The sequence below is a fragment of the Colobus angolensis genome, unplaced genomic scaffold (genome assembly GCF_000951035.1).
Source record: "Colobus angolensis palliatus isolate OR3802 unplaced genomic scaffold, Cang.pa_1.0 Scaffold10, whole genome shotgun sequence".
Lineage (NCBI taxonomy): Eukaryota > Metazoa > Chordata > Mammalia > Primates > Cercopithecidae > Colobus > Colobus angolensis.
This window is the reverse complement of record NW_012110919.1, coordinates 11480497-11491112: the sequence shown is the minus strand read 5'-3', so window position 1 is coordinate 11491112 and position 10616 is coordinate 11480497. Positions and strand designations below refer to the sequence as shown.

Genomic DNA, 10616 nt, shown 5'->3' with positions numbered 1-10616 from the left:
TTTTTTCATTTTTTGTGGAGACAGAGTCTCCCTGTGTTGCTCAGGATAGTCTCTAACTCCTGGGCTCAAGCGAATCCTCCTGCCTTGGCCTCCCAAAGGCCTGTAAGTGCTGGGATTATAGTTGTGAACCACCACACCTGGCTGAGAAATCGTAATTCTTTCTGATAATATGTCAAGTATTCCTTTATCACCCCAATAATGTTTATGCAGTTTGGCTAGATTTATAGCAATGAGAGCTCTTTTTTTGCACATAAATCCTAGAGGTATATGAAGTCTGACTTTCAAATCAGTACAGTAACTAAAATATTTTAGAGCCACTTAAATAGATGACTAACTACACTGGTAGGTGTGAGACTCATCAGTCTGTCAGAGCCATAGTAACTGTATATTGGAGAAATTGGAACCACTTTATCTCTGGATGGCCCTGGGCTCCTGCTTACCTGCTAATTTTGAGTTTCAGTGCAGTTAATAGATTGGGAGTTTGGAAGAAAGCTTAGCTTTCCTCATTGAAAACTTTAAAAGGCAGATGGTCTGACTCCTCCAGACTCCTCAACCCACACCAACATTACGTACAACCCTCCCTACCTACATACATATGTGCACAGCCTAGATAAAAAATTAGTTGTACACTTCAAGATACTGAACATAGTGAAGCTACTAGATTGTAACTTTCTGAGGGCCTGCTTGGTTCTGAGTTTTCTTCTCCTTTTCGAATAGTTTGGAGATTATGGTTTCACATTAGGGTAACTTATCTAACAATAACTGCTTTGCCAGAATCTGTTTTTTTGCATTGGACAAGTGCTGCACTTACTTTATTCTATACTGTGTGCTGTATACTTTATTCTATACTTTTATCTTTGTTTTCTTTGCATCTATAGCATGTTTGCTGGTGGTTTGTTTTCTCTTTGCTATTTTGACCAATGACACATTGGAGATTTTCTCATCTATAGGAAACTATTTTTAAAAGCTTATGTTCCATCCCCTTTTCTTTCCAACTTAATGCACTAAGCATCACTTTTTTGTTTCTTTTTGACTTTTTTTTCCTTTTTGTGGAGAATGGGGTCTCTTGCTTCTAGGATTCTAACGTGTTTTCACCTTATGTTTTCCACTCTTTGATGAATTTTCAAGTTTGTATCAGAAGCCATAGCCTTTATCTTGTACCTACAGGCAAATATTACAATTCCTTATTTTTCAACAGTTTCACAAAGGCTGAAAAATTTGCCTCATACATCCCTCAAAGCCAAACAGTTGCTTCAAACTTCATGTACAAATAGAGGTAAGTACTAAGTTTAAAGTTCAGCAGATGATCTAGTTCAATCTTAAGTCTTTTGACATACTGAGTGACTGGTGTCTGTAATATAATATAATATGTTTTAGTCTTTTTAAAAAAATAACAATAGGCCGGGCGTGGTGGCTCACGCCTGTAATCCCAACACTTTGGGAGGCTGAGGTGGGCGGATCACGAGGTCAGGCGATCAAGACCATCCTTACTAACACAATGAGACCCCGTCTCTACTAAAAGTAGAAAAAAATTAGCCGGGCATGGTGGCACGCACCTGTAATCCCATCTACTCAGGTGGCTGAGGTAGGAGAATTGCTGGAACCCAGGAAGCGGAGGTTTCATTGAGCCGAGATTGCGCCACTGCATTCTAGCCTGGGCGACAGAGTGAGACTCGGTCTCAAATAAATAAATAAGTAAATAAATAATTTTTAAAAAGCAATAAAATAATGAGAATTTATCATGTTATTTGGGTAAATCCAGAAGAAACATTTTCTACAGAGGTATGTATTGGGTTGTTTTGCTGAAAGGAGTAAGTGATATATAGAGAATTTATTTTTGTTACCAACTTAAAACTAAAGGTCATTGTTTCAACTTTATGCCAACTGAAATTCATAAGTGCTTTAAAATGAACTTTATATATACATTTTAATGGACTCGAGAAAGCATTTTTGGACTGATTTCATAGAAGTAGAATTTCTGGAGGAAAAGAATATAAAACAGTTTTAGGGATTTTAATAGAAATTTTCAAATTATCCTGCAGGAAAATTGGTTCAGTTTATACTCCCACCAACAGTGACAGAGCTCCAGTTTCCTCCTCCTATGTGTCATCTTTGCTGGTCTTTAAGCAGAAAATATTGTTTTCATTACATTTCTTTGGTTTTATGTGCTTACTGGCCATTTTTATTTTTGTAGGAAGTGCCTGTTTCTCCATTGCCCACTTTCTGTTAGAAATCATTTGTTTTTTTCTGAGTAATTTTATAAAATTATAAAATATTTTATCTTTTTTTAATCATTTGTCTTTTTCTGAGTAATTTAAAGATTTCTTTATAAGCTAAGGATACAAACCTTTTATCTGTCATTGAAGTTTCAAAAACTTTCTCCCAGTAAGTAATTTGTCATTTTGCTTTATTTTTTCTTTCTTTGTTTTTTGCTAGCCAAACTCCAAAGTCACATTTTACTTAATTTTTATCCTGCTGAATGAAAGCATTTTAACTTAGTGATTTTAGTGTAAACAGGAGCAGGACAGAATGTAATTATCTCGATCTTGCTCTGTCACCCAAGCTGGAGTGTAGTGGCATGATCATAACTACTGCAGCCTCAAACTCTGGGACTCAAGTGATTTTCCTGCCTCAGCCTCCCAAGTAGCTAGGACTACAGGTGTGTACCACCATGCCCTGCTGATTTTTAAAATTTTCTGTAGAGATATGAATTCGCTGTGTTGCCCAGGCTGGTCTTGAACTCCTGAGTTCAAGTAATCCTCCCACCTTGGCTTGCCAAAGTGCTGGGATTACAGTTGTGAACTACTGTTTCTGGTTGAGAGTTTACTTTTGTTTGCTAGTGGTGTTCTTGGTATCTTTTCACATTTGAGGCTTTGGTCCTAGTGCTGAAGTATTACACTTACCATCTGAGGTTTATAGGACTTGTGTTTTAATATTGAACAGATGGAACTGTTCTGCATCTTTGCAGGTATACAAAATATGCCTACCGGGACTCTCCTTTGTATTCCTTGAAAGCAAGAAGTAATAGAGTAAAATTTTGCCTGGCTAGAGGCTTTGAAAGAATGGAGTATTCTGGTTTAATTCTATTAACTTAGAATTATGAAGGTGAAAAAATTTCAAAACTTTAATTTCGTAATTGAATGCAATTCGAAAATATAACCAGTGATTCCATTTTTTTTCTCTAATAAGTTTGGACATTCAGATCTATGTGACCTTTTATTATAGAACTCCTACTGTGCCTGAGACTTACGTTGTGAAGATCCTTTTCTGAAACTTTAGATGTAAGAGGATGTAAATGGTATTGTGTGAGATCAGGCTGGATGAGAGCTGTTACCTGTAAATACACTTTTTAGACTAAATCTCTGATTGCCATTTATTTTCTAATTTAACTCATAAAAATAAAACACATTGGATGGAGGGTGGAAGTAGGAAGGAGATTTATGTCTTTTAATTGCATGTCATTGTTTCATATCAAGACAGAACATATAGCATCCCTGGCTTTGGACCTACAGAAGGAAACACATTTTTCTACCTGCTGTATGCCAGATGTTCTTGAACACCTGGAGGGTTTATTGAAGCACAGATTGCTAGGCCCTACTCCAGAGTTTCTGATTCATCAGGTCTAGGGTGGGGCCTGATAATTAGAATTTGTAAAAAGTTCTTAGGTGCTGCTGGTCCAGAGACTACATTTTTGAGAACTACTCTTGTATACTAATTATAAATTGTAGAACTCTAGAAAAAAGCTTAGTTTGGTCTGGGATAAGCAGCACACAGGTTATGGAGCAAATCATGAAAGATTCAACCATTGATCCCAGTCTAGTATGGAATTTGGATAACAAGCAATATACAATGACATAACACAATTCTTGGTTTTCATGATTGTAAGTCATAGCCAAGTATTGAATGAGAAATTCAGATTCATTTGCAAGGTTTAGAGATTCCAGGTGATTCTAGAAAAATAGGATTTAGTGATTAACCCCATGAGAGTAGGAGTTATTTATGTCCTTTTTCTCTCCCCCATCACTTAGCATTTAGCCTTACTTTAGAAGAGCCCTGTATTTGCTTTAGACTGGTAGAGAGGGTTGAGTGCTTATTCAATTGAAAGCTTTGTGTTTTTATTTATTTATTTATTTATTCTTGTGAGATGGAGTCTTGCTCTGTCACCCAGGCTGAAGTGCAGTGGTGTGATCTTGGTTCACTGCAACCTCTGCCTCCTGGGTTCAAGCGATTCTCCTGCCTCAGCCTCCTGTGTAGCTGGAATTACAGCTGCCCATCACCACGCCTGGTTAATTTTTGTATTTTTAGTAGAGACGGGGTTTCACCATGTCAGCCAGTCTGATCTCGAACTCCTGACCTCAGGTGATCCACCTGCCTCAGTGTCCCAAAGTGCTGGAATTACAGACGTGAGCCACCATGACCAGCCCAAAAGCTTTGTGTTTTTAAAGATATTAGACATGTTTCTGTTTAAAATAATATCTTAACAATAAGGTAGGAGAATAAGAGAAACTTTTTCCAAAAAAGAGAACTCATTGTGATTATTTTATTCATTGGAATGTTGGATAATGTAGTCTGCTTCATTAATCATCAAGTGTGCTATGGATTTTTCCATTTTTACAGGATTTGTACCTCAATTGACGGAATACTGGTAATTCTTCTATTCCATTTGAAGATGAAAAAGGCCAAAATCATAGGCCTGGCATAGAAGTTGGATAATGAAGACAGCTCTGGAAGAACACATAGACACACACACATATAGACACACACACATATAGACACACACATATATAAAGTACACAGACATATTATTTTTAAAGTTTATTTTTTAAAGTTTTAAAGTTTTTAAAATGAAAACTGGCCCTGCCCCTCTCCCATAGTGAGCAGAGGACAGCGGTTGCATGAGCAGCTTTCCTTGTGAGGCCACAGGTCCCTCTGGACATGCTGCTGCCTGGCCATGGCTCCTTTCCTTTTCATCTTTCTGATAGACCAAGGGGCTTTGAGCATTAAGGTCACACCCCTATTATGCATTCTAGTGTGACCCTGGTTACACCTCCTCTGGCTCAGTCACACAGCTGTGTGGTAGGCTACTAGAAGTGTTTAGCAGTTGTCACTGGGATCACACTGATGTGGCCCCATCCCCGCCTCTCCCTGCTCCGTGATATCGGAAGAAACCTGACAGAGCAAATTGTCCACGGTCAAGAAAAAGATAAAATGCACCAGGTTATGGCCCCTCGACCCAGGCCCAGTCCCCCTCTGATGGTAGGACTGCTGCCAGAGTCTGTGCCACTCCTGAGGCACACCAGGCAGGGCCCCACCTGGTGCCTCTGGGTTCCCCCAACCAAAATCTTGTCAGCCAGCCCCTCCCCTTCAGCAGCCCAGCCTCTGCCCTCACCAGTCGCCCCAGGGTGACTTTGGGTGGGTGACTCCTGGGGCTTCCTGCTCCATACTCAGTCTTCACCTTCTGCTGCCCCAAGCGTGACCTCCCTTGGGTCTTTGGGCTGACATCTCCAAGGACCTGGGTCCTGGCCCTGCACCGCCTTCCCACATCTCAAAGTGGTGACTCAGGCCTCATACTGATAGCCACCCCTACCCCAGGGAGTAGTGGAATACAGTGACGTCACAGTTCCCCTAGGAACTGTCATTACTGCCACAAAACTGGCCTTTGGTCTTAGGACCCAGTCCACTAAGTGTTCTCACTCTGCTTCTGGTTCCTCTGGTCACAGCACAGGTTTCCAGCTGGAAGGGGAATGGGGACTATGGGACCTAGGAGTGAGAGGTTTCAGGCTGCCTTACTCCATTAACAGAGACATTGACAATGTGAAAAGCCCACACTTTCCCCATGAGCTCAAAACGTTGACAGTGTCTCTGGGTGGCAATAGGAGAATGGGTTTGGTTTGATTTTCTCCCAGGCTTCTACTCTCCAGAGAGTTTAACATTTTTTTTCTGAGTTTTCCACCTCATATTCAAATTCTCCGTGGTTCTGGGACCAGAATGCCCTTCAATCAGTGGTTTCTGGAGTAAGATCTGCTTGTCTTCTGTGGAACAGATCTTGGGAAACTGAATTTGACGGCTTGAATCTTCCTCATATCATCTCAACCTAGGGTACTTTGAGTGCTTGGGGTTGTTGCCTCTCGGGAAAGTGCTAGCCTGACTAGTTGTCAGAAGCCCTGTATTTTTATCCTGACTGAGTCCCTAATTTGCTGTTTGATTCTGGACAAGCCACCTCTCCTCCTTGGGCTTGCATTTCCTGAGGAGGTAGAGTTAGAGAATATCAAAGGGCTCTGTTAGCTCTGAGAGTCCAAGGTTTAAAGGCCCACTAGAGCTGGGCGTGGTGGCTCCTGCCTGTAATCCCAGCACTTTGGGAGACCGAGGCGGGTGGATCAGGAGGTCAGGAGTTTGAGACCAGCCTGACCAACATACTGAAACCACGTCTCTACTAAAAATATAAAAATTAGCCAGGCATGGTGGCACATGCCTGTAGTCCCAGCTACTCAACTCAAGAAGCTGAGGCAGGAGAATCGCTTGAACTTGGGAGGCGGAGGTTGCAGTGAGTCGAGATGGTGCCACTGCACTCAAGCCTGGGCAACAGAGTGAGACTCCATCTCAAAAAAAAAAAAAAGGCCCACTAGAATGAAAACCTCAGGGCCAAGGGCTCCTGTTTGTCTTTTTCTGTCTTATATCCCTGCTATTAAGAACCATACCTGAGGCCGGGTGCAGTAGCTGAAGCCTGTAATCCCAGCACTTTGGGAGGCCAAGACGGGTGGATCACGAGGTCAGGAGATTGAGACCATCCTGGCTAACCTGGTGAAACCCCGTCTCTACTAAAAAAAAATACGAAAAACTAGCCGGGCGAGGTGGCGGGTGCCTGTAGTCCCAGCTACTCGGGAGGCTGAGGCAGAAGAATGGCATAAACCCGGGAGGCAGAGCTTGCAGTGAGCTGAGATCCGGCCACTGCACTCCAGCCTGGGCGACAGAACCATACCTGGCCCATATGTGCTCAGTAAATGTTTGTTGAATGAATACACCTTTCTACATCACAAGCTGGCGGCAGGGTGGGCTTTTCTCAGACTGCATCTCTAGAGGTTTATGTTAATGTCCCTTTGAGAGAATTCAGATTCAGAGTTTCAGTTCTATGACTGTGGACCAAAATCAACAAAGACCCAAATCCTCTTTCCTTGGGAGCTTGAGGAGAGTTTACCAGTTCATGTTTCCATTGAGTCTGAGAACTTTGCCTTTAAAATCCATTTCTGGCTGCTGCCTACCCCTTCCTGGTCTGGGGAATAGAGTTGAGGGGGCCACCCTTAGTCACCATCCTTTAACTGTCTCCACAGAAACAACAGAACCAAGAAATGGTGGATCAGTTGGAAGAAGTAACTGTTTGCTCAAAACATGACTGCTGGATTTGGGGGGCACTCAGATATAGAGGCTTCAGTCTAGTCTTACCCATTCCCAGCCTGGGGAAGAAGTCTCACCCCCCAGATTCCACCCCATCCCCATAAGGTCCCTGATAACTTGGTCCCATGGGTGGAACTGTCCTGGGACATTGGTGCCATTCTGGGGGCATGTCCCTTGCTGTACCATCTCTGCTTCCCCCTAGTAAGAGCTCTGTCTTCCTTTTCCTATAGGAAAAGAAAGAGTGCCACCAAAAGCAGGGAGCTCTAAGGAAGCAATTACAGGTGAGTAGAGAGTGTGAAGTTCCCTCCTGTCCTCTGGAGAATGTTTCTTTCCTTCTCTTTCAGCTTTTGGCTTTTCTACCAAAGGTTCACATTCAGAATGTAGAAATCCTTGTATCAGAGAAAGCCGAGTTACAGACAGCCCTGGCTCACACTCAGCATGCTGCCAGGCAGAAAGAAGGTGGGAATCTGGGCACCCCATCATCCTTCAACTTGGTACTTTGACAGGCCATTAGGGGGAGTCCTTTGGGCCCCATCTGAACCTCTCTCATTCCAGGAGAGTCCAAAGATCTGGCCAGCTGCATGTAGTATTCCTGGCAGTGTGTGGGAGAGTTGGAGCAGGCTCTTTGCTGTCTCCACACAGCAGAAGAAAGCAGACAGGGTGAGTCCAACCACCTGCCCCATCCCCTGGCAGCCTGGCTTCCCAGATGGTGGAGTGAGCCTAAAGGTCCCTTCTGCAGGATGGAATGTCCTGCCCAAAAAGCAGCATGGACCATTTCTCACTGCTTGTGTGTGTGGTTGTTAGAGGTAGCCTGGGGCTGAGTCAGCTGCTGTGGGTGAGTTAGGGGTCCTATGGAGAGTGAGCACTGGATGCAGAGTTCGGAGGCCAAGTCCTCACCCTACCCTTAACTGGCTTTGGCCTTTGCCAAGTGCTAGGTGGGGGATATGGTACTTGTACTGTGAAGGTACAGAAGAGTATCTTCAGTATGTTACCATTTGTGTAGAGAGAGGGAACGTGTGTGTGTGTGTGTGTGTGTCTGCATACATACTATGATCATATACATAAAACGTGTCTGCAAGGATTCATCAACTCAGGAAGTGGTTAGGGGGAAAGGGGAAGGAGAGCATTAGGACAAATACCTAATGCATGCGGGGCATAAAACCTAGATGACGGGTTGATGGATGCAGCAAACCACCATGACACACGTATACCTATGTAACAAACCTGCACATTCTGCACGTGTCCCAGAACTTAAAGTAAAATAATAAATAAATAAAACACAAAAAACTCAGGAGAGAGGAACAGGGTGGCTGGGAGATATTTCCCTTCTGTACCTTCTGAGTTTTGGACTATGTGAATGGATCATCCTTTCAAAAAGTGAACAAGAGATTGATTTCCCCCTTCCTATCTATGCCCCCACCCCCAGTGAACAAATGGGCTTAGAGAATCAGATATACCTGGGGGTTCAAATCCCAGCTCTGAGTGATCTTAGGCAAGCACTTAACCTCTAATACCCCATGGTTTTTATCGACAATAAAGGTAGTAATAGTAGTTGTCTCATATGGTGGTTGTGAGGATTAAATGGTATTGTTAGCATGGTGGCTAGTGAAGCACTCAATAAGGGTTCAAACAGTGGTAGTAATAACAGTAAAATAATAGCAATATTGTTTTATCCCTCTGGGCCTCTGTTAGCCAGCTATAAATTCAATCTCTTTCCCTGTCCCTTCACCCTTACTAAGTTCTTTTAAAAACAAATGAGACTGACCGGGCACTCAGACTCATGCTTGTAATCCCAGCACTTTGGGAGGCCTATGCTGGTGGATCATGAGGTCAGGAGTTTGAGACCAGCCTGGTCAGCACAGTGAAACCCTGTCTCTACTAAAAATACAAAAATTAGCTGGGTGTGGTGGTGGGCACCTGTAAATTCCAGCTACCCAGGAGGCTGAGGCAGGAGAATTGCTTGAACCTGGGAGGCCAAGGTTGCAGTGAGCCGAGATAATGCCACTGCATTTCAGCTTAGGCAACAGAGCTAGACTCCGTCTCAAAAACAAACAAACAAACAAAAAGCAAATTAGATCATGGACTTAGAAATGCCTTGAAAAAATGTCAGGTGTGATTCAGAGTGAGGAAGTATTACTGTGGAATAGTTACTGAGCTATTGTTACTGGTCGGCCAGCTGCTCCTCTGCCTGCTATATCCTGACTTAACCTTGGTCTGTATTTTCAGTACAACAAGGAGTTAACCAAAGAGATAAACACCCTCAGGCTGGAGTTATACAAGAACAGGTAGCATGGGGGAAGGTGGGATGGGAGGTCTGGGGGCCCTTAGCATGGGTGATATGCTGGGAGGTTGAAGGGGTACAGGTAAGCATGGTGAGGTGGTCATACAGGTTTGTACGTGTGCACAGTTAAGCTGTAGTGCTGGTGACTCATGGTGTAGCCTCGAACAACTCATGCCTTCTCTTGGGCTTGACATCTGTAACTCTGGATTCCTGGGGTTCCTTCCAGTGCTATGGTTCTGTGGTTGTGAGGCACAGGTGGAGGGTTGATCACCAAAGCAGTCCTTTCTGTTCTTACTTCATTCCTTTCTCTACTGCCTCTGGCCATAACCAAATCAATGAGGACCTGAAGCAGGAGACATCAGAATTGGAAGAGAAGCTTCAAGTCCTAGTGACTGAGAAGGCTGGCATACAGCTTAACTTAGAAGAGCTGCAAAAGAAATTACAAATGACTGAACTGCTTCAACAGGCTAAGGGCTGCAGCCGCGGAGGTGGTTGGAGCCACATCCAGCTGGGGCCATGGTCTAGGGATCATGCCAAGAGTTGGAAAATTTCGGTCCTTGTTCTGGTCCTGCCATAGAATCCTCTAGAGAGTGCTAAAAATCTACAAATTGGGGTCCTACCATAGACCTGGGGAATCAGAATCTCAGGGTTAGGGCTTAAAAAAAATTTTTTTAAAGCATCGTAGGGGAGGGCGGAGCAAGATCGCCAAATAGGAACAGCTCCAGTCTCCAACTCCCAGCGCGAAGGACACAGAAGACCGGTGATTTCTGCATTTTCAACTGAGGTACTGGGTTCATCTCACTAGGGAGTGCCGGACAATCAGTGCTGGTCAGCTGCTGCAGCCCAACCAGCGAGAGCTGAAGCAGGGCGAGGCATCACCTCACCTGGGAAGTGCAAGGGGGAAGGGAATCCCTTTTCCTAGCCAGGGGAACTGAGACACACA

At 43.7% G+C, this 10616-nt stretch overlaps 1 pseudogene across 1 annotated transcript in view; it reads left to right on the top strand.

The window, feature by feature from the left end:
• The window catches only part of LOC105508095, a 37208-nt pseudogene that overhangs the window by 8613 nt on the left and 17979 nt on the right, over positions 1 to 10616 (top strand). Inside the window, exons 5-10 of the transcript XR_001001205.1 lie at positions 7329 to 7367; positions 7623 to 7673; positions 7758 to 7851; positions 7948 to 8052; positions 9619 to 9677; positions 10001 to 10139. The product of XR_001001205.1 is annotated as a golgin subfamily A member 2-like (transcript). The remainder of the gene's footprint in view (positions 1 to 7328; positions 7368 to 7622; positions 7674 to 7757; positions 7852 to 7947; positions 8053 to 9618; positions 9678 to 10000; positions 10140 to 10616) is intronic.